The sequence below is a fragment of the Stenella coeruleoalba genome (genome assembly GCF_951394435.1).
Source record: "Stenella coeruleoalba genome assembly, chromosome: 9".
Lineage (NCBI taxonomy): Eukaryota > Metazoa > Chordata > Mammalia > Artiodactyla > Delphinidae > Stenella > Stenella coeruleoalba.
Window position 1 is genome coordinate 30,863,779 of NC_137155.1, and position 24,699 is coordinate 30,888,477.

Below are 24,699 nucleotides of genomic sequence, written 5' to 3' on the forward strand. Positions count from 1 at the left end.
GAATCAAGTGTGAGGTAGAATAAAGATATATTTAGTCTTGAAAACATTCAAAAAATTTATCTCCCATACAGCCTTTCTCAAGAAACTACTGTGGAATGAGCACCATTAAAACAATGGAGAAAATCAGATAAGAGAGAGACAGGAGATACAGGAAGTAGGAGAAAGGTGAAGGGACTCTCCACGTGATGGGAAAGGAAGCCCCCAGATGCCAAAGGTGCAGCTGTGCATGTGTTGAGTGTCTTGAGAGGAAATTCAGACATTTGACAGAGAATTGAGGGTTTGAACTACAAATAAGTACATAAGAAATTAATCAAAGGCAAAAAGTGAGACTTTTTATTCATTCCAGAGGAAGTACAAAGATGTGTAGGAAAGGAAAAATAATCATGGTTTACATCATGCCTCAACTCTGAATAGTGCTTGCTTATAGTAATGTAAACACTAAATGCTGATCTAACCACAATCACTACATAAAGTATATCAGAATAATAAGGAGAAGAAAAGGGTATGTGTGTATACTTGGGGTGAGGAATGAAAGAGAGCAGAGTCATCTAATATTGCGGGAAGTTAATGGAGAATACCTACTATTGAACAATCAAGATATAGCAATGTAAGGAGGCTATTTAGAGATACAGACATAAAATTTTCTAAAAGAATTACCTTAAAAAAAATTGAAAGTGGTTACCTCCAGTGAGGAGCTTCTATTTTCCTTAGTGAATCTTGTAGAACTCCTTAAATTGTGTGCATGTATAACTTTGATTAAAAAATATATATATTTTCAAATGTGCTGCCTCTGGTGTGTTATCTCTGAAATGTTTGAGAAGACCTTTTAGGAGGGTGATGTAAAGGTGATCCAAGCATCCTGAGGTTGACTGGATGAAGTTCCTTTAGATTTTCTTCCAAACCTGGAGTTTGATGAGCTAATGATTTTCAATAATGGGATCATCTGTTTTCCAAAGTAGTTGATTTTCCATTGAACTGTGGAAGAGTTCTTCCTTAACCTGAAATACAGCTTTGGATAATCTCTACTGTTGGATCTAGTTTACTGCTTGGGCCCAGTCCCCTTTTCTTTATCAGCCCCCTTGAAACATCATTAGACTGTCATCATTGACAAACTATCCCTATTTTCCACACCCTCTTGCATGGTCTTCTCACATCCTGTTCAACTTCCTGTGATTACATTCCACCTCTAAAGACTCTGTGTGTGTGTGTGTGTGTGTGTGTGTGTGTGTGTGTGTGTGTGTGTGTATTTGTGTGTGTGTTCATAACAGAACAGAATATTCCAACTGTGGCCTGACCACACAATACCTCCTCCTTGGATATAAAGCTTAGTGGTTAAAAGCAGAGACAACAAAGCCTGCCACTCTGGGTTTAGATCCAGCTTTGACATCTCCTAGCTGTGTGACTTGAAGAGTTATATAACCTCCTCTGTCCTTCAGTTTCCTTGTCTATAAAATGTGGACAATGTCAGCATCTTTCTCATGGGTTGTGAAAATTAAACAATGTGATATATGTCCAGAACTTAGAACAAAGAGTGACACAAAGTAGGTGTTCAATGAATGTTACCTATTAACTTTCTCCCGAGAATTGTTCTATTAATGTAGCCCAAGACACCCATGAATAGAGCAATCAACCAAACAACAAATATTTATTGAGTTCCTACTCTGTGCTAGATGCTGGGAATGAGGAGAATAAGACTAGCCCCTTATCTGGAGGAGTCAATATTCCCTCACCATACTGATTTATTATTTTAATTAAGAACTAAAGTCCAGGGGCTTCCCTGGTGGTACATTGGTTAAGAATCCACCTGCCAATGCAGGGGACATGGGTTCGAGCCCTGGTCCGGGAAGATCCCACATGCCACGGAGCAACTAAGCCCCTGTGCCACAACTACTGAGCCTGCGTGCCACAACTACTGAAGCCCGCACCTAGAGCTTGTGCTTCACAACAAGAGAAGCCTCCGCAATGAGAAGCCCGGGCACCACAACGAAGAGTAGCCTCTGCTCGCCGCAACTAGAGAAAGCCCGCACATAGCAACAAAGACCCAACGCAACCAAAAATAAATAAATTTATTAAAAAAAAAAAAAAACTACCTAAAGTCCAGGACTTCCCTGATGGTCCAGTGGTTAAGACTCCATGCTTCCACTGCAGGGGGCGCAGGTGCGATCTCTGGTAGGGAAAGTTCTGCATGCCGGCTGGTGCAAGGAAGAAAAAAAACTGAAGTCCTTTATGTTTGTTTTTTCATTTTGAAAAAAGCATAACATATTTTTAAAAATTATTTTAGCAAAGGTATATACGTCCATCATTTAGAAAGTTAAATAGTATTGACAAATTTATAACAAAACAGTGATTCCCCGCATCATTCCTCACACTCCTCCAGTGCCCCTTTCCAAAGGGAACCATTTTTCATTTTTTTGGCCATTTCTTCTGGAGTTTACATATTGGTGCTTCCAAATAATATACCTAGATTATACTGTTGTAAATTGTGACTTTTAGAGATTTTCTGTCACTTATTATGGTAGATAAGCATCCAACTGTCTTACACCCCATTCCCCTCTGTTCCTGTGCCCCATGCTCTGAGGATAATACACTTTGCTTAAATCAGCTTCTGTGCTTATGTAACTTGTCTATGAAAATATAATTCACAGTTGAGCACCACAGACTATGGTTGTTTCTTCTTATTTTTCCTGAAATTAACTGTTGCCTTTCCTCCCATTTGTGTAGTTTTCTTTGTACTGACCTTCTAGCAGACCCACCTTCTGACAGACAGTCAGCCATCATTAGGTAACCTACCAGTGTCTGTCGTTCTCTTGAATAGAGGCCCCACTCCTCCAACCTTGTCCTGTCTGGGTTGAGTGCTCTCCACACTGTTGCAGAGCTGTCATCCTGGGACTTCCCTTCACTATCAGCCTTGGAATTTCCTATGTTTTTCTCCTGAGTTGGATTTCTTATCTCTTCCTCTTTCTTGGTTTACTCTTTTGTTTTGGTGGAGAACATCCTCTAGGAGTCAAGGCAAAGAAGGATCGTCCCTTTGTTGCAGTGTTATGAAATTTCACAATAATGTTCTTGGGCGTGAGCCGATTTTCATCCATTATACTGGGCCCTCTGTGGTCCTTTCAGGAAATCAGATATTTCCCTTCTGAGAAATTTTCTTGAATTTTAATGAAGATTTCCTCCCCTTGGTTTTCTGTTCCCTCTTTCTGAAACACTTGTTAATCAGATTTCCTTCTTTTGAGTTTTTCTTCATTACCATCATGTTTATTAATTTCTGATGCCTCTTTTTTTGGTAAAGTGTGTGTTCCTTTTTAAGATTCCTTTTCTTGTTTTAAGGGTATAACATTGTCTCATATTTCCCTGAGAGTATTACTAATACTTTTAAATTTGTTTTAATTCCTGTGTATTTTTTTTCTTCCAGGTTGCTTTTATCTTTTTGTTTTGTTCTCTAGTTTCCTTGTTCTAGGCCTTCCTTAGATATCTGGTAACCCTTGGATGTCTGCTCAGGATTAGAGTAGAGGACTAAAAGGCTAATTGGAAGCTCTGAGTTTATAGTTGGGGCTTGATGACTTTGAGATTCCTACTGTAGTGTGATCTGGAATCACTATTTTATGAAACCTCTGATTCAGTTTTTTCTGGACTTTTTTGGGTGGGAGGGTGGTACTGGTCATATTTTCCAGAAGGAAACTTTTCTTATCTCCTGTCAAGCTTACATGTATGCTGCCAGTGTTTTGGTACCCAACCGGGGAAACAGGGCTGGGGAAGAAGAGCTGGGAGTTTCAGCATTTTAGGATCACTAAATGCCCTAGTTTGTTGTACTGTTCCCAAACCTACAAGCGGGCCAGTTGACCTCCAATCCAGAGTTTCTGTGAAGAATAAACCGGCTGTCTTCCAGGGCTGTGAAGAAGAGCAAGGTGTAGACCCAGTGGTGCAGAGCAGGGAGGGGATAGAAGGCTCTGATTGCTTGTCAAGTGGCCTTCACTCAGCCCTTGTTAGGTTTGATTGATTCACCTTAACCCCCAGTTTCTGAAGTCTCTCGGATTGCCAGTTGCTGAGTCTTCTGAGGACTCTGCACTGTAAATTCCATTGGTTTTCAGGTTTTGCCATTGTTGATTTAGAACTCAACATTCTATGATGTGCTATATTACTTCAGCCCTAACTACATAAGAGCTGCACTGCTTGCCAGGATGATATTTCTTTATTCCTCCCTCCTTCCCTTTAGCCCTCCCTCCCCACTTACCTCTCTCTCTCTATTTTCTTTATTCTCCCTTTCTGGATATTGGCCCTTTTGGACTGATCCTCTATTTTTTAAAGAAAACCTCTTTTTTCCTCCTGTCAGTCTCTTTCTCTTTTTCCCATTCGTTCTGGGAGATTTACTCAGCTTTATTATTTAATGCCTCCATGGAGCTTTTCATCTCTGCTATCATATTTAGAATTTGCAAGAACTCTCTTTCTAAAAAATAGCATCTTGTTGCATGAATATGATATCTTCTTTTATCTCTCTGAGGAAATTAATATTAGCTTAAAACCTTTTATTTTTCTACTACTTGTATTTTTATTTCTCCTGAATTTCTTCTTCCAGATAGTTTGTTTTGGTCTATTTCTTTCAAGAGTGTGAGTTTTCTCAAATATCTTATTTACTTAATTTTTAAGGTTACTTATTTTTAAGGGAGAGGCACTGAAATGCTGACTGGAAGTTTTACGTAGGTGGGGCTTATCAGCTGGTGGGCTTTTCCGAAGAGAGAACTGGCAGGGCTCTCAATTTTTCCATTGGAGGATCTTTAAACGTCACTATATGCAGGGAGTGGGGACAGGTTTCTCTTGGGCTATTCAGTTTCCCCAGAGAGGAGTTGTCCAAACTGTTGCCTGGAGGACATAAACCTGCCTTGCAAGTATTCTGATAGCTGAGTCATGAAAATGTTGGCAAAAGGGGCGATGTCAGGGAGTGCGTGGTGCGTGTGTACCTGCATGAGTGCCTCGTCATCCAGTGTAAACTTTTCACTTAATCTCCCCGTTCTGTTGGCATTTCATTCTGCCCACACCTGTGGCTTAAGTCCCATAGGCAGATTCCCTTGGCTGCTTAGGGGTTTTTCCCTTAACAGTTTTTCTTTTTGTAAGCATTTTAATGGGTTTTGGGATAATAAACACAAATATTTAATTCTCTAACTGGAACTAGAAATTCCACCTTTATATTTATTCTCACTTGCTCTGGCTAAGTCATGTCTTCTCCCTGAATTTGTTTACATAATCGTTTACATGGAACCCTACTCCCTTGAATCTTGTTTAATCTGAAAGGGCATATTGGAATTTTGATTTTATAAGAATCATTTACTGTAAGAGTGAGAGTACTTGGGTGTTGGGCTAGGTTCCCTCAGGATTCTGGAATATGGGTCAATATACCACCTCCTGCAGGATAGCTATGGGCAAGAGAAAGGAGACTGCTATGAGGAACAACATGCATGCTACATGTGAATGTAGGCACGTGGATGTGGTGGGACCCAAACTGATGTGTATGTTGAACTCACACAGCACACGCTCATCTTTCGCATGGGGCTCCCGGCACTGTCTGTACAGCTCTGGGAAGCTGTGTTGAGGCCCTCGTCTTATGCTTCACTCTGCAGTTGCTGCTGCAGATTGCCAGTTGCTCCCTCGTCTTGGAGCAGGGTTTCTTAAGAAAGCTTGGGTGGTGCAACTTTTCCTTTTTTAAAAAATCTTGCATGCACCAAGCAAGAGATACCCATAAAACAGTTCTTCGTTAGCCTACCTTAGAGTTACACCATAATTTTGAAAGTAATGAAACTAATAAATCACATTAAAGCATAAAGGAGGTTTTCACTATTCAGACTGGCCATCATCTTGTGAGTTTAAAATGATCCCTATTATCAAGCAGATTCTAAGGTTTTCTTTGGAATAACACGTGGACGCTGTAATGGAGCATGAGGCATTTGTTTCCTGTTATCATCCAGAGCCCAGGTTTGACGTCAGGGCCAAGCTGGGGTATTGTGGAGTGGGGTGGGACTAGGGCTCTGGTCACAGTGGGCATCGAGTCCGCGTCCACAGCTCTCCGCCCCATCTCCTTCGTGTGTCTACCAGTCTCCATCTACAGGGCAGGCGGAGGTGGAACACCAGCTTGTCATGACCGTGGGTGTGTTTAAAAACACCTTCTGAGAGAATGGTTTTCAACTGGGAGTAGAATGCTTGTGACCCAGAAGTTGTGTAGGTGGAATGTGGAGTTTTTATAACAGTTCCTAAGAGCCAGCATATTTTCACCCGCATGATTATATGCAAGCATGCTAGGCATTATTATTAACTTTGTAAATGTTCAATGGATTTTTTTTAACTTGTGTCAATGACATTTATAGAATTCATTTTCAGTGTTTTACTTATCTGTGTTGTGCTTTAGCCTTAAGGTAGTGTTGTATTGCAAAATTTAACTACTGTGACATCATCATTTGCTAATATGTTTTCTAGACATAGGAATAAAATTTACTCCCAATAATAGTATAGCAATGATTAATGTCCTTAAAACAGTTACCTTTTAAGTAAAAGGTAAGAATAACATCAGAATGCCTGTTAATATGTAATTTCCTTCTCAGAAGAAGTGAATCTTTAATTTTAATCACAGTGAGACAGAGTTTCTTTATGGAAGTATTGGTGGAATGTAAGATACAAAAAAATTGAGCTCCACTTCTAAGCAACTGAGCAAAATGGGATTCAGGGCTGACCCATACAGCTTGAAGTTCAGCTTTCGGAGCTTCCCTAGTTGTGGATGTCTTTGGTGGTGCTGGGGAGAAGAAAGTAAAGCAGCAAGGATCCTATAGCATGCTGTGCTATGGAAATGCTGTGCTTATTTATTTTTCTTTTTGTAACCATTTATCATGGAAAATTTCAAGCATACACAAAAGTAGAGAGACTTATAATGAACCACCTCTGCAAACATTTATTTTTAATCGAATGCCTTTGACCTCATTCGGGAAAAAACAAAGTGGTGAATATAGGAAGTGCTTACAAATATGGTGGAACCTAAAAACCCTGGCAAGGACATATTTCCTTTGCTGCCCAGGTCTAGTCCTGGGCAGTATACCAGCGTATACCAGCATAATATGTCTCCAACGTACACCAGCATAATATGTCATTTTTAACAACAGGAACACTTTCTGAACTTTTGACAGTGACATCTTTCTTAGGACTTCTGTGGATTTGATAAGAGTTCAGGGCAGAACTCTAGAGTTCATGGGAACAGATCTGGGCATCTGTCCTAAGTCAGGTATAAATGGAGTCGATAGTAATAGACACAGCAGGAGAGGCAAGTGCTAAAAAGGTATCATCACAAGTCCACAGTGGCCTGGGGAAAGCTGTCAGATGAGAGACATGCTTGATTTGTGGGCTTTAAAAATGCAGGTGACCTGTGGTACCCAAGGGCAGGTCGGGGTGCAGTTGGAAACTGCACTTGAGCCCCTGATTCCCACTCACCTTTAAGACTTTTAGTTCCAGCTGCTGCAGGTGAGCGCTCCAGGGAGCAGAGGCAGCACATTCCTTTTTCATAGGAATGTCACTGTTCAATGTACCACTTGGAAAGCCCTAACACCCCCCAGGGCCTGCCAAAAATAGATGGGGTTAGTCACTAGTGACATTTACAGGGTTTTTTCCCCCCTCCTTCCCCCTTCTCAGGAATGACAAAAGTTTTTCTTCTGTTTGCTTAGTAAACTTATCTCCCTTGAGGATTTTCACCTTGTGAAGGAAAAACATGGTTAAATTCTATACTAGATTTACTGGATCTTATTGCAAAATGAAAATATCTAAATTGCTATAGCCAGTTTGGGGAGGTGTTTCAACTATGCTGATAATGGAAAGGGCTGAAATGGAAACTATAAATCGGGGAAAACTGGTGAATTAGTGAAGAGTTGAAAGGAGTAAATCCTCTGAAGTAGTAAAACTCTGAAATTTCTCAGCTCTCCATTTGGATAATGACTGCTTTCCCACAGAGTAGAAACCGAGGAAATGTTTATCTAAATACTGCAAAATTCTTTTCTAACCACATTGGTAGGTGTCCAGGACTCACCTGCTTTGTAGACTGATAAGATGTAACCACACATGTCTGGCAACAGGGATGTGCTAATTGAAAAAGGAACCCAGTGAGAGGTACCAGTTACCAAGGGTAAGACCTGGCTGCCCATTCATAGGTTTGTTAGTTCACTCATTCACTCATTCATTCATTCGTTCATCCACTCATCTTCCTTCTTTCCCACTGCAGGGCCTTTGGGCTCATGAATGCTCCTAGTAGAGTTACCTCCTACTCTTCCTTCAAATCTCAGCCAAACTTCACTTCCTCGGGGACACCTGCCGAGCCCCGTTACCTCCACCTCCACCTAACAGATGGGTCAGGTTCTTACTGAACTGCTCTCTGTGGTATATAACAGACAGTCAGTAAATATTTGTTGAGTGAATGAACAAGCTAATCCTTCATCCAAGCATTCTTTCCTTTGTCTCTTCACTAAGCAAGAATTTACTAAACAACAGCTGTGTGAGAACTCCGGCCAGGTGAGCCAGGCAGGAGAGCAAACTTTCATACCTGAGAACTCAAACAAGTCAGGACCCACCTTTTCAAAACCAGAGGGAGCTGAGAGTGAGGTGGATTTCAGCCTGCGTCTAGGGGTAGAAGTTTATGGAATTAACCAGAATGGATAGAGAGAGAAGAAACGGTGAAAACTAAGTTTACACTTGTGCCAAGCTCATGTGACTCTTAGAATTTGAAGTATCATTTTCCTGGTAAGGAAGCTGGGGCCTGGAGAGATTAACTGACTTATTTTGAACTGGTGAACGTTGTTCTCTGAGATTCCTTTGAACTGATTAAAAAAGTCATTGTGTTGGGCTTCCCTGGTGGCGCAGTGGTTGGGAGTCCGCCTGCGGATGCAGGGGACACGGGGTTCGCTCCCCGATCCGGGAAGATCCCACATGCCGCGGAGCGGCTGGGCCCGTGAGCCATGGCCGCTGAGCCTGCGCGTCCGGAGCCTGTGCTCCGCAACGGGAGAGGCCACAACAGTGAGGGGTCCGTGTACCGCAAAAAAAAAAAAAGTCATTGTGGATTGAACTATGAACCTGCAGCATGTTTTGGTGCCTTGGATTTGAAGAGAACACGTTCTTTCCAGAGAAGTGAAAGGACTCAGAGTGTGGACCCAGAGGAAACATCTGGAAGAGAAAGGGAACATCTCAGAGGCTCAGGGCTCTTCTACCCTGGGAGGGTGGTGACCAAGGGGGTATTAACAACCTACCAGGAGAGTATTCTGGGACGGGGTTACTTCTTCAGCAGTTGATTTAACCACTGCAGAGTTTTACCAGAAAGTAAACTTCTCTCTTGGCAGTGTAGAAACTTCTGGGTGGTTCCGGTTCCTGGACATTTGTTCTGTTTAACTCAGCTGTTCTACTTAATAGGCCATCACTTGTGTATTTTCTAAATAACTGCACCTCACTTGCAGGGTTTTTGTGGCTACAAAGCCCTTACACATACACTAGATTACTTGGCCCCGTGACACTCCTGTGAAGAAACTAAGACTGGAAACCTTGCCGTTTGCCCAAGAGGCACACGGCAGGTTAGTGGAGGAACAATGGCTTGAACCCAGTCCCTGACTCAGGTCCTATATTGCATACCACAGGCGGCTCACACCAAAGGAAGTGTTTCTCCAACAGGCTGGAGACACATGGCAAAGTGTGATGGGGGTTTTGAAAGCACTCAGATGTCATTTTAAATAATCTATGTGCCATTCTTCTCAGAGGTATGTTTACCTATTTTTCTTCTTACCACGCTCCATAGCAGAAGGTGACAGAGGTGAGCAGCAACTTAGGGTAATGATTGCTAGCAATCGATGAGATGGTATTTACTAGCTGGTAGACACCAAATACTTCATGTATCGATACGTTTGTTCATTTCATCTCGCCATAAGTCTGTGAGACAGGTACTATAATGATCCCAAATTTACAGATGTGGTGACCGAGGCACAGAGAGGTAAAGAAACTTTATTAAGGTCTCACAGTGGGTTTAGTGTCTGATATCTGTCTTCTTGATCAACATTGGTTTTTTTTTAACCTACTTTTTACCTATAAGATTATTAAGCCATTTGAGTACAAAGGAAAGGCCTCAGTATTGCTTTCTAGAAAATACTCTGAAAACTCTGGGTTTCAAAAAAATTACTTTTCTTTCTAAAGTAATTTTCTAGAGAATTACACTCCTTGAATAGGCAAACCATCAGCACAGCACAACACTCACAACTACTAAGGAGGGTATAAAAAAGCCAGTCTCCTTCCATCCTGTACCCCATCTGCTCTGTTCCCTGCTCCAGAGGCATCTGCTGTTAACAGTTTCTGGTGTTGAAAATGATGTTTGGAGACTTGCTTTCTCATCTGTGATTAAAGTAGAGAGAAATGATGTAGCAGGAGCCGCAGCTGCAGCCTCAGCTGTGTCCTCGGTCAGGACTGATGTGTCTCTGGGCCGTCTGGCACACTGGCAGGGCAGCCGGCCAGAAGCTAGAGGGCGGGGAAAGTGAGGAACTACCTGGGAAGGATGAGGGCCTACAGGGGGAAGGAGCCTACTCCCACATCGAAGCTCTTAGGCTTAGTGGGGGGAGAGGGGGATTCTGAGGAAGCCATGGTGAGTTCCTCAGCTCCCATGGCAGATCCCCTGATGGAGTCATTTCTGAGTCCTTAGGGTTGGAGGGAACCCATTGGGCTGAGGCTGCAAGGGCTGTGGAAGACACTAAGTGCTGCATGGGGACCCCTCCGTCACAGCAAGTCTCAAGAAGGAGGAGAGCCTTACTTCCTCAGCTCAGCGTAGATCTCTGTAGAGTGTTGGCACCTCTGAGTTTCCTGGGAGTGGTGATGGAGGGTCACTGAGACAGTAGGGCCTCGAGGATGCACAGTGGGTGTTAGAGGTAGGCTTTCCAGGTCAGCCTCTCCTGGGGGCTCCAGAACAAGAGAGGAACGAAAGGGCAGGCTCAACTCCACAAAATGGTAGCTGCATATAAGGGGTAAAAATGTTTGCTGATTCTCCTGATTCTTTGTTATTCTCCTTGCCTGAATTGGCCCTTTTTCTTACCTTTTCCTGTCCAGTTCCTGCTTATCCTTTAAGATGTGGTCAGGAAACTTCTTCTCTCTACCCCTACCCAACCCCAGCCCCTGTATATCTGTCATTACCTGAGTTGTATTAAAATGATCTGCTAATGAGTCAGTCTGAGACCATGAACTTCTTCTGTTTAGGGGTGGTTTGGATTAGTTTTGTAGTTCTAGTGCCTGGATTTCAATAAATATATTGAGGAAGTGTAGAGTTCATGCAGGATGATCTGAACTACACCAGGGGTACCATTCCTCCTTCCAAAAGTTCCCTCAAAGATAGTTTGGGCAAGCTAATGGTCTACTTTTTGTTAGCTTGGCAGACAAGAGAACTTGCCTTTAGTTGAGAATGGGGCTAAGATGTTTGCTAAACTGTAGGCGATTTTGATTTAAGTATGAGCATATTTGGAACAGACCACACTGGAAAATGGGCCACATTCACACGTCACCATAACCATTTAATTATCTTAGATAGTCATCAAAGTACTGACTGTATTACTCAAGTTTGGGTCACTGAAAAAAAAAACAAACCCAGTTGAGAAATCTCATCCTGTTTCTGTGAGGGAAATGTTCTATGAGTGTCTATTCAGATAGTCTGAAGAAAGACTCCATATTATTATTTGTTCCCCACCTCATTGTTTGTTTGTTTTTCTTTTTTCCAATGTCCTTCTGTATTCCAGATGTGGTGCTTTAAATAATTTGACTTGAAGGCAAGGTTGGGATATAGAATACAGCCAATGCAGAGGCTGATAAGTAAATGCCTAATTGTTTCTAAGTGACAGAGGGGAAATAGACCGTAACTAGTACCCTTCTGGCATGTAGCCCTTTCTGTCTCTTTGGAAGATTGTCAGGGGCATAGGAAAAAATAAGTCTGGATTCTGTGAGTAGGTTCTGCTCTGTATCGTCTCAAGTAAATGAACTAAATCTGCACTTAAAGATTGCAAGTCCACATGTAATTGTGCAAGCTGAAGGTTTTACACTCTGTAAAAATGGTAATTTCCCCCCTCAGAAGGCAAGGAGACAGGAATGGGAGGGGTGGGTGGGGGAATCAAAAATTAGAATTTTAAGTTCAATCTTCTTAGTCATCACTTTCATTTCTGTCTTCTAGGGAAATCTGACACAGCTAGAAAGCAATGGAAAACACTAAGGGTTGCATTAGTTGTTGAAGAGGAACTGATCATATCATGGAGATAAAAATGATCTCTTTAAAGGGGATTAGAAGAGCTGGTCATTTAAAGGTAACAGTCTTTGGGGAGGCGGGTAGCTAACAAGGGTTCCAGAGGCCAATTAGTCCCTTGTTAGCAATGTTGGCCCCATTTTAGAATGAGGAATGGAAGGGTTTTGATGCTCTTCCTCCTTTTCTCAGCATGGATTTGCAAGGTGGGCCGCAAATAAGTTTCAACCCTTTTCGGGGTGTTTCCCTGTAGAGAAAGTTCTAGATTCACTCTGTTGGACAAGTGGTTTTCTTTTATTCATTCTTTCCTCTACATCTAATATTAGCCTTTGGTGTTCCTGGCACTATATATGAGCCAGGGGAGGGTTAGGAAGGGAGTAAAAAATGAGACCTCAGAGGGCATTGGAGGAAAACAACACAGTAATGATAAAGTTACATTTGGATAACACTTGAAAATTTAAAGGTCACATCCCATTACTTTACCCCATTAGTTCTCTCCACAAACACGCTGCATAGTGTTACTGTCTCCATTTTACAAATGAGGGGAGTGAAGCTTGGAGAAGACTTCCCTAGGATCACATGCCCATAAATGACAGAGGCTGCACTTAGAAACAGTACTCTGGCTCTAAAATTGTGTCAGAATCCATTGAAAATTGGCAGTTATAGTCCAGTATCTGTGCAAGCACATGCAGATAAGGCATCTCGAATGCTCAGAGTGGAATGAGCCTCCTCAGGGATGGTATCTTGGGGGAGGATGCAGTGCATGTGGATTACTGAAGAAGCCAAGGAGATGCTCCCGAGGGGAGGAGGGTGGCAAACGGCACGAGAGGAGATCAAGGGCAGGAATGAGCTGCACAAGTGGGTGGGGGGAAGGAGACCGACCTTCCTAGGCAGAAGAAGCTTGGCTGCGAAAAATGAGAGACAAATCTAAGGGACATTGGAAATGTGGATATAAGGGTAGGGGAAAAGCTATACCTGGAATTTTCTTTCTGTGGCCTCAGGGAGCCCATGGCAGAAGGACTGTGAGCTCTCCTAAGAACATATTCGGCACTGGTGCTTTAATGGGTAGAAAAGGGGGTTGCCAAATGAGTTATATATAGATTTTGTGCTAGGGAAGTTCTTATGCAAAATGACTGAACACGCTCCATTGCCCTGCCTGGTTACTTATAAATGTTGCATACGTGCAACGTTGATGGGAAGTTGATGGGAGTCCAGATGTCGTCTAAGAGACTGCTCAGAGAATAAAATGAGAATCAACTTGCAGAAGCTGATGACAATCTGTCCCTCTGTCATAGTGGAGACAGCTTTAGCCATATTCCCATTAAGCATTTCCTCTATCTAGCACTGTCACCTGGGAACGTTGGGGAGACTGGGTGACAGAGCCTTATTCAAGGGAGGGACTGAGAGCTTGGGGGTGGGAAGAGAAGAGACTGAACCTGGATGATCTCTGCAGTTATGTAACTTTCTAGCCATATATCACTTCACAAACCACTGAATTCATAGGCCCAACATCACCGTGCATGGGGGTCACTCCAGCTACCTTGAAATCTGGGACCCACAGTGGCAGCTGGTCATGTCGAGGAGACTCCTCTGCACAGCGTCACAAGCACAAGAGAGAGCTTCGATCTCCTGAGAGATGACCCTGGGAACCCACAATAATAGAGTGGGGAGGCTTACGGAGCCTGGAGAGGGGAGTTGGGTTACAGAAGTGCCCTCCCTCCTTCCTCTGCAACTTCCCGAGGTCCCAGGAACACACAGTGGAAGGAGACATTCTAAGAGGTAGGGCTTGACACTGCACCCAGCGTCTCACTCGGGGCGGTATTTGCCTGACTCGAGGACAAGGATTAGCGTTTGCTTATCCATTTTTGTTAAGCATGTAGGCTCTAGAACCAGGGAGGGTGCAGGTTTATTAAAATTCTTAGAGCTCGAGTTTCCTCTGTAAAATAGGGATAATAGTAAAGATGATAGTAAAACAAATACAGTCTCAGTCGTGGTGAGCAGCAAATGAGACAATGCATGTGTTGCAGCTCGGGTTCCTTGGGACATAGATTATGAGATGGAGGTTTGTGTGCAGGAAGGTTATTGGGGAGTCCTCTTGGGATCCATACCTTTGGGAAAGTGAAGATAGCATTGTTGGGTGAGGGAGAAGGTGAACTGTGTTGCAGTTTAAGGAAGGTGTCACTAATCCCACGGGTGTCTATGCAGCTGAAATAGCCCTTCAGAGTTACCCTGAATTGAGACAAAGGTGTGGGTCTTATATCCCCACATTGACCAGTCATTGGATGTGCTGTCCCCGGGAAGAGAGTGTGATCTTCCGCAAAGGACCTCTTCAGCAGAGGGTCAGGCCTGGAGGGATTCAGTGGCTAGCTGGCAGCTGCCATCACTCTTAACAGGTGAGGGGAATGAGTGCTTGAGCCCTAAAAGCGGTGGTAAATCTGGGTAATGCACCACAGATCCACTGCAGCCCACTCTTTGTGCCTCTGCTTCCCTTGTTTCGTAAATAACTTCTGCAAATTGCTCCTCTGGGGCTGCGGGGCTTCTTTTCCTGAGGAAACTTGTAAGAGGAATGAACTAGAGCCTTCACCACAGCAGCTGCTCTGGAGGCTGCCACTGAACTCAATTGTCTTCCTTCTCTACAACCCGTTCTAGCTTCTCCTTCCCCTTATCTGGACCAACGGCTTACTCGGTGGGTGCAAAGCGGGCTGCGGCTGCTGTACTTATCCCTTTTCCGTTAAGAGACACCAGGAGGCTTACCTGGGTGCCAAACACAGTCTTCCTTGTTCCCCAGTTGTAAAAGCAGCCCTATGACTTCCTGATTCTCAGGGTCAATTATTCATGCCAGAATGGTAACTCCTTTCCCTGTCTGCTGTTCTCTTGGTATGAGAAACATGACATAACTGGATGGCAGCCACACCTTATCCTTTAATGAGAAACTTAGTGTGTTACCAACATGCTGGGAGCCACTGAATCTTTGTAGCATTTTTCTCCTTCCATCTGAAGGGCACGTGTATTACTAAGACCTCCAACATACTTGGTCCAAGTAACACATTGTCACCAGTAGAGTGGACCAATATGATGTTCTGCAGGATGTCCAGGGGGCCCGGCTTCTTTGGACTATATTTTGGCAGAGGCTGGGGGAGTTAACACACCCTTGAGCAAGGCTGTCAATGTGTACTGTTGTCCGTCCCAAGTGAAGGAGAACGGTTTCTGATCTTCCTTTCTGATAGAGATTGAAAAGAATGCATTTTTCTGATCTACGACTGCAGACTGTGAACCCGAGGCGATGTTAATCTGCTCTAGCAAGATATCACATCTGGCGTAGCGGCTGCAGTTGGGGCTAGCGCTTAATTTAGTTTGCACTGGTCCACAGTCATTCTGCATGACCCACCTGACTTTTGTAGAGGCCAGACTGGTGAATTAAATGGCAATGTGGTAGGGATCACCACTCCCCCCGCATCTTTGAGATTTGCCATTCCCCTAGGGATCGGATACTGTTTTCAATTCACTATCTGTGCTGGAGTGGGGAAGGGCAGTTTCAGAGACTTCCACTTGGCTTTCCCACTGTAATGTGTGGAGGCTCTGCGGACAACCTAGTGTGTCCATTCTAGTTATATATTCAGGTACAGGGAAAGGGATGACTGGGTGGGTCAGAGGAGCCAGCATACCCACTGTGAGCTGAACCTGAGACAGGATCCCATGTACTAATTGGTCCCCATAGCCCCACCCTAATGGGGGTTGGGCATACTGTTGCTTTGGATCTCTGGGTTTCACTGTCAACCTATGTCCTACGTCTAACATTCCTCAAAATATTTGGGATTTCTCCTTCTCCAAGTATACAGCTACCTGGGTAAATGACCACAGATCCCTTTAGAGACGAATTGAGGTAATCATTACTGTACATACTTACTATGGTGTTAAAGGTCCTCCCTCCTAGGGACTTTGTCTCTCTTTCAGTCAATTATCCAGATCAAAACAGAGACTCAGATCCAGAAATTGAACTAGGGATCATGAGTTTTCGTTGGGTTGCCCCTAGTCTCTTGATCACCTATCCTTGATTTCCTTTGTATACTGAATATTACCCTTACGTCTTACCCTAAAAGTCCTGTGTTCTAGTACCATCTCTATGGATTATGGTAATTGTGACCTCTTTGCTTCTGGTGGTTAAGGGCAGCTAGCTGGCCTCTTCAGAATTCTACCATCCCCATTGCTATCAGTGAGGCCAGTTCTACAATAACATCTCCTACCATCAGACTGGCCCTACAGAGGGTGGCCAGTGATTAATTCCCAGTGATTGATGTTGGTGCCCGTCTCGGGTGCCCAGGGCATTCCTCGTCACTTTGATAAACAGAGTGTCTTCTGTGCCTTCCCATGGAATGAGGTCATCTGGTGCATTTCCTCGTCTTGTTCAGTGCATCTACTTTAGCATGCTTGCTCCTCTGAACACTTTGATCCCCCTTCCCACTGTTTGCCATGGCAGTTCTGGCACTTCCACTTCACTGCTTTCTCCAAACTTCCAAAATTCACCCTAGATGTGTCTCAGCACTGTCTTCTGGAGTGTTAAATCCTCTGTCACAAACCTAGTATCCTAGTTCCTGCTGCCATGTGCTAGCTGGGTCCTGCAGTTTATTTGAGGGGCATAAACCCTTTCTTTTATTAGAAGATCCATTGCTCCCTCAGTTAGGTTGTGTTGTACTTTAACCGTAGTTACTGATGTGATGGTCAAGATGGGAGATGGGAGTAGATCCTGAGAGAGTATATTAGTTATGTATTGCTGTGTGACAAATTACTCCCAAATCTAAGAGTTTGAAACAATAATATTTATTATCTCCCAATTTCTGTGGGTCAAGAATTTGGGCATGGCCTACCTCTGTGTTTCTGGCTCAAGGTCTCCCATGAGGTTGCAGTCAAGATGTTGCCTGGGGCTGTAGTCATTTGAAGGCTTGACTGGAGATGGAGGATCTGCTTCCGAGATGGCTCCGAACATGACTGTTGGCAGGAAGTCTTAGTTATTTGTCGGCTATTGGCAGGAAGCCTCAGTTCCTTGCCACGTGGTTCTCTCCATAATGCTGCTTAAGTATCCTTACAACATAGCAGCTGGCTTCCCCTGAAGTGGGTGATCCAAAAAAGAACAAGTGGGAAGCCACACGGTCTTTTATGACCTAGCGTCAGAAGCCACACCTGGTCACTTCTGCAATATCCTTGGTCACAAAAGTCAGCCCCATTCAGGGTAAAAGGGGACTATGGAAGAGTGGGAATATCAGGAAGCAGGGGCCATTGGAGCCATCTCTGTGGCTGACTACCACAGGCCAGTATGTGTTGTTTTGCAAGAAGAGGCCTCAGCATTATCTTCCAGTAAGGGTTGAGTGCTAGCCTTTGATAAAAGGAGTGAGCCAATTCTGCAGACCCAGAGCATTCAGGGAAATCTGGGGATTTGGGATTTTTTAGTACATCAACTTATATGTCCCCATCCCAAGTGCCAGAGTCTTGCCTCCTCCTAATCAGAGACCAGATTCTCATGTGGAACAACTTGTGGGTGGAGAATTCAATCTCTTCTGGGGCTCTGCTATTCTTATAATTAAATCCTGGGTCTGATGCTCAGCTTTTTCTGCCCTCTGGCTGCAGGGTATGAGAGTTTCTTTATATGCTTCCAAGGAGGCCTTCTGGTGTTAACGCTTAGCCTTCATTGGTTTGGATTAATCACACTCAGTCTTTCATTGTCTTCTCCAGTGCATCTCTTATGATCTTCTTATGATCAGTATTTACCCCATCTCTCAAATGCTTGAAGAATTGCACCTGCCAATGCCTTCCCTTCTGTTTCCCACCGTAGTTCGCCCTAGAGCAAGTTTGAATATTTGCACTGCTAATACATTTGAGGATCTATTAGTGCTGCGTCTTATCAATGGAGATGAGGACCTCATTGTAGCCTGTATTAATGTCTGTTTTTTGGGGGGCAACTCCTGCACCTTTTTCAGACAACTGTTGCCAGACAAGTTCACTAAGAAACAGACTCTGAGATGGAGATTTGCATGTTGAAAGGTAGCTGGGGAACAATTCTGTGAATGAAGGAAATAAGATGGGACAGGAGGAGAAGCTGAACAGCAATGTAATTACAGTCCCATGGGCTCAATCAGTCCTGTGGGCTGCTTTCGATGTGGGATGACGCTGCAGAGTTTACCGAAGCTGAAGCAAGAATGCTGGGCCTTCATAGCTCTGCTCTTCAGTTATTAGATGGGGCTGCCGCCAGGAAGGGATGAGGCTCTGGGGAAGGCAGCTCTCTGCAGCTGAGGGAAATTCCAAGAAGGATTCATCTGAGAGCTCCCAGCCACCCACAGTCCCAGCATCTGGGAGAATAGGTGCCTTAATTCTGAACAGAGTGGTGAATCTTGGGGGGCACAACACAGCATCAGGGCTGAAACTAGGTTAGGTAAGGCAAGTGAGGTCCCCAAGGCACAAAATTTAAGGAGGCACATGCTCTCAAGTGCCAACCTGCACGTGCACAGCCCTGAGGGTGAGTGCCTCCTGAAATTTTGTGCCTAGCTTGTCTCACCTCACCCAGTCCTGGCCCTGCCCAGCATCCCCTACAGTGTGTGGTATAGGGCCTGGCATATGGTGAGGGCTCAGAATTATTTTGAAATTGTCTGTGCTTACACAGTTCCGCACAGGTGTTTTGTCCACATAGCTGGAACGGGAAAGCTGGCTGAGTGAAAGCAGCTCTTTAATCCTTGCTCTATCTTTGTTCGATAAGGAAGGCATCTTCTTTTTAGTGCTGGAAATGCCTTTCTGGAAGTGGGGGCTATGGTAGGCACCAGTGGTTCCCTACCCATAGCTCTTGCTAATAGAACTCCAAACTTGGGGGTATCAGGGTGTTGGATGCTTCACAGGAGAAGGATCGCTCCTCAGCCCTGGAAGTGAATTGTAATTGGCCCAAGCCAGCCATGGTTGTCCTTTTCCTCTTGCCTGTGACTGAGTTAAGCATGGGCACTAGATAAAATCCTGACCAGTAAGATAAGGGGAAGTCTGCTGGAGGCTTCTGAGTAATATTTTCCTCATTGATAGAAAGAAATTCTCCCAAAGAACTATTCTGTGGATGTTGCCTATACTTGACTCTTAGGACTATGGCAGCCATCTTGGGGACATGAGGGAAGCCAGCTCACAGGCTGTATTAGTCAGGGTTCTCTAGAGAAACAGACCAATAGGATATACATATAGAAAGTGATTTAATATAAGGTGTTGGCTCCCACAATTATGGAGGCTGAGAAGCCCCATAAACTGTTATCTGTAACCTGGAGGCCCAGGGAAGCCAGTGGTATAATCCAGTCTGAGTCCGAAGACCTGAGAAACAGGAGAACCATTGATGTAGATTCCAGTCCAGGTTTCAAGGTCTGAGAACCAGGAATGCAGAGGGCAGGAGGAGATCAATGTTCCAGCTCAAGCACTCAGGCAGAAAGGGTCGAATTTTTCCTTCCTGCCCCTTTTGGTTCTATTCAGGCCCTTAATGAACTGGACGATGCCTGCCACATTGCAGAGGGCAGGCGAACTGCTTCACTGAGTCTGCTGATTCAAATGCTAATTTCATCTGGAAACACCCTCACAGACACACCCAGCAATAATATTTAGCCAAATATTTGGGCATCCTGTGATCCAGTCATGTTAACACATAAAATTAACCATCACAAGTCCACCCCTTGTCAAGCTGGCATCCATATGCTTCTCCTTAAACCACATTGAATTTTCAAATAAAGACAATAACAAGGTTATAATTCTTTCTAACATAATAACTATACCGCAAACAACCCCAAATGCATTAATCCCTTCCCCAGAAGAGGAGGAAAAGTCCTTGAATGGTGTTTCTTGATATTCGGTAACTTAAATACTATGATGTAAAATTAACAATATTGAAATACTGATATAAAGTCAGTACGTTTTATTTTAATAATGAGAGGAAAGAGAACAAAGACACATGTATTCATCGCCAAATGTGGAGGAAATACTCATGACAATTACAGTCCTTATTTCTATAACTGGGCACATGGTCGTAGCTGGTATTTATAACTACCTTCTTCCACTACCTACTCTGTATTCTCTTTCTGTTTAGCAAGTACCTCAACTGGTTGTGATTCTTTACCCTGTAGGGTGACACAATCTTTTATTCCTGAAGAGCCTGGGCCATTCGTAGTTTTGAGTTGTTGTGGTTTTCAGTTGACCTTAATCACAGGATATGGTAGTGCTAGGAGATGCCCTAAGGGACCCCCTGTGGACAACTCTGACAGTGAGGTTCCATTCAACTCAGACAGCCAATCCTGGCCTTGGTACTACTGTTGGCTGACACCTGTGTTTGTCACTGTATATCTCTACCTCACAGGTACTTTTTGGGATATCTGTCCAACTCACAAGCCAATACATCCCCTTTTCTAGGAATTGATTCCTCTTCCTATATGGTCCATGGACAGTCAGGGATCACTGACAGGTCCTGGCCATAGCTGACTGGTGCAGGGGTGGACTCCTGATCTAAACCAAACTGGTCATTTTCTCTGTTGGGATTTTGTAGTCATGACCATGAGAAATGGGCATTCTCTGTGGTTCCATCCATAATGTGTAAACTTGGAAGCTGTGGAATGGCCATCTTCTGCCCACCATGAAAATGGATAAGGAAAAAAAACAAAAACAAAAACAACACCACAACAGTCTGCCGAGAGAAGGACAATTTTCTCCTTGCCTCCAGTCTTTGGCCTTTCCCTTGAGCATGTGTTGTGCATTTCACCTTTGTCCCTCATTTGGTTACCCTGCAACATCCTGGCTTGCATTGATATCACTGTTTTGTGCATGTATTGCTCTTCTCCTCAAGTGTATTTATTCTAAAGTCTTTCATTTTCATAAGTGAGGACTCGATCTTATTTTCAATCAGCAGTCAATTTAGAATCATCAACCAGAATTGTACAAATGCTGTTATTTGAGCACAAAAAGATAGTACTAGAGCAGAAAGCAGAGGAGCCATGGTGCCTGGGGTTTGATAAATATGCTCTCATTCACTGTGTATGTGTTTATCCTCTCTGCCTTTGTTCTGTTACAGTCTTTGTGTATGCCCTTGCCTCTGCACTTCCTCTGGAAGCTCTGTTGCCAAGATACAAGGAAAGGCCAAGCTCTTGATGTGAAACTCAATGTTAATAAGAGAAGTGGGAAGGAAAGTTGGCAGAGATCAGGTGTTCTTTGGGTCTGCTTAAATCCATACCAGAAATGAGTTGTTTTTTTTTTTTTTTTTTTTAGAAATGAGTTTTTGACAACACCAGGAAAATTGGAAGGGTGCAACAATGACTAAGGTAGGAACGTTATTCTGTTCCAGGAGTATTACAATAACGAGAATGGAATTGGTGCTCAGTCCTTGGCTTGAATGCAGTCGACCCTGCATTACAGTGGTTTTGATTCAAGTGAAGGCTTTGGATAGCAATGAAGAGTAGTTTGGGAACATTGGAAACTGACACATGTACTTGGTACCAGGATGATGGGTATTTAGATTTTAATTTTTATCTTAAGTTATTATAACATTAATTCTAAAATTATTTTGATATGGAAATCAGTCTATCATATCCACATGTATCAATGCTATCCAACTAAATACGTTAATTTGCCATTGTCTCTAAAATGTTTAAAATAATTAGGACAAATCATTCTTTTTTCTGGCATTATTGCCTTCTCAGTGCCTAACATCCTGCTTTATACACTGTGTTAAATAAATACTTGCACCTGTGCACGAGTAAACAGCTAAATGATCGTTTAGAAAAGTGCTTCTCCAATTTTAATGTGCATTAGAATTACCCAAGGATCTTGTTAAGATGCAAATTCTGTTTCATTTAGTAGGTCTAGGTGGGGCCTGAGATTCTGTATTTCTAACAAGTTCCTAGATGATGCCTACACTGCTGGTCCAAGGTCTATATTCTGAACACCAAAGATCTAGAAGACTAGACAGAACGATCTCCATAGAGATCATCACCCTTTGGTGTTTTTCCTCCTGTGTCTGAGTCAGTAGTAAGGTGAGTTAAGGAGTGAATGCATTTGGAGGTCGGGAAACTTGGATCCTTGTCCTTATTTCATCTCTAATTAGCCCCGTGACTTTGGGCAGACCCCTCACTCAGTCTCTTTGGACCTCAATTCCCAGTTCTCTAAAATGGAGGAGTAGGGCTTGGATCATGTTTCAAGCTGTCTTGAGGAACCCTATATAGTTCTACAGAGATGTTTCAGGGACCCCCAAGAAAAAGCGTGAGGAGGAGTGAAGGCAATGAAGAAGGGGTCATTCTTGAGAAAGGTGGGAAAACAACCAGGAATGTGTCCTGTCACCAAGAAGGTGGGTTTAAGAAGGATGCAGGGGTGGATTGTGCCCAATGCTTTCATTCAATTGTCAATCAACACAGCATTTAAGGCAAGTATGTTTCCTGCTCCTGGGATTTTAATGCATGTATATTCTAAGAAGTCTGAAAATGAATTCTGGACCTGACTCAGTGGTTGGTATCTAGATCACTCTTAAGGGCAAAGGAAGAAGGAAGGGAAATACCACTGAATGAGTTAGTAGCTGCAAAAGCTGTCCCACTGTTCCTGGGGTCTGATTTACTCTCCCTCCTTCCCTCTGGTTTCTCCAGTGGACTTTTTTTTCCCCCGCCAATGGCTACTTGGGAACAGGGAGACGACTGATTCATTCAGTTGCCATTCTTGAGCAGAGCTCCAAGAGGAGATGATGGTCAAATTCTGACCATGGGTGAGACATACATGCTGAGATTACTTTTATGTCCTCTATTAATTTCCAGGAAAGAGAGAAGGGGAAGGAGAAAGGAAAAATTTTCCAGTGACACGTTTCTATTGTTTGAGACCATTTTTTCTCATCCTGTACATTAGAATCACCTGTAATGCTTTAGGAGACTACTGATGTCCAAGTTCTAGCCCCAGAAGTTCTGATTCAGTGGGTGTGAAGTGGGACTCAAGCTGTGTGTGTGTGTGTGTGTGTGTGTGTGTGTGTGTGTGTGTGTGTGTGTGTGTGTGTAAGTTTCCCAGATGATTCTAATGTGCAACCAGGGATAAGAACTGGTTTAGCACTTAGACTTAGCATTTCCCCTCTTCTTTCAGTGTGACTGTGGGCAATTTGCACTGAGTCTGAAACTGCTCAGTAAGATGCCTGTGATGGGTGCAGATTATTTAAAGGCCATCTTGATCTGGACAGAACAGTTATGTTAACTTTCTGTTCCAAAGTGATTGTTCCCAGGCTGCTGCAATGTTTCAGCTTCCTCAGGTGACTCTGGTGGGTGCCTCCAAGGCAGAACAGTGGGTTTTAGGTAGCAGGGGACTCAAGCTGGTGTTCCAGGGACCCAGCAATTCTTCCCCTAACTTCAGCTGACATGGAATGTTTTAGCTAAGCGTAAACTCTCTAGGTGGTAGGGATTGTGTCTGTCTCATTTTGCCAGACAAATGTGCTGGAATCTCGCCGTTGTATTTTTCAGCTTGGGAGTGAAATTTAGAGCCAGATCTCTAGGACCCTAGAGTAGGCTCCACAGTGGGGCCCAAGCATTGCATACCATGACCTCATTTAAGTGGTGATGCTCTCTCTCTTTTACTCTCTTATCTCTTCTCATGGTTTTGAAGGGGATCAAAATATGCCACCCCCAAGTATGCCAATTTGGCATAAGGATTATTTTGAACTAAAGATATTTGCGATTCAATAGAAGCACAAGGAAGCCTTCTCAGAGCTTCCTTTATCTGACTAAAAGCAGAAACTCCTGAGAAATAAGGACTGTCATAAATCCCCTCTGCTGGGGAAGTTTTATGGCCATGAAGAAGATGGAGAGTTGGCACTAGGTGGACCTGCACAAAAAAACCTTGCTAAGATAACCCTTATCTTCCATTAGTTTCTCATATACTTAATTTCCCACAGTTTATAGCTGCTAGAAGCCTAAAGACCCTTCTCCTTTATCTTGATACCTCTCTACAGTTTATCATTGTTTGTTATAATTGATATATAAGCTCTCAGGCCAATCCACTTCTTTGCGTATTCACTTGTGTCACATAAAAATTAATATCAAATAAAATTTGTATGCCTTTTCTCTTATAAATCTGTCTTTATCAGTCTAATTTGTAGGGCCCCAGTCAATGAATCTAAGAGAGTAAAGGAAAAATGTTTTCTTTTCGAGCAGATTTAAAACAGCTCTCAGATCTATGGGTCTCTCCCAATTTTTGACTCATGACCTGTTGGAAGCCTCTACTTGGATATCTCATGGGCACCCTTGAAAATCAACATTTACAAAACTGAATTCATTAGTTATTTCTCAAAACGTTCTGCTTTTCTTACCACTCCTATCTTGTTTAACAGCAGCAGCTCTGTACTCGCCATCACTTGGGCTGAACACATCAGAGCCCACTTAGCTTTCTTCACAAGCCATTCATGGAGTAAA

General features: G+C 43.4%; 1 long non-coding RNA gene across 1 annotated transcript in view; it reads left to right on the top strand.

Moving 5' to 3' along the window:
* The window catches only part of LOC307191314, a 276,807-nt gene that overhangs the window by 53,711 nt on the left and 198,397 nt on the right, over positions 1-24,699 (top strand). Inside the window, exon 3 of the long non-coding RNA XR_013829688.1 lies at positions 21,533-21,585. This is a non-coding gene — a long non-coding RNA (uncharacterized lncRNA). The remainder of the gene's footprint in view (positions 1-21,532; positions 21,586-24,699) is intronic.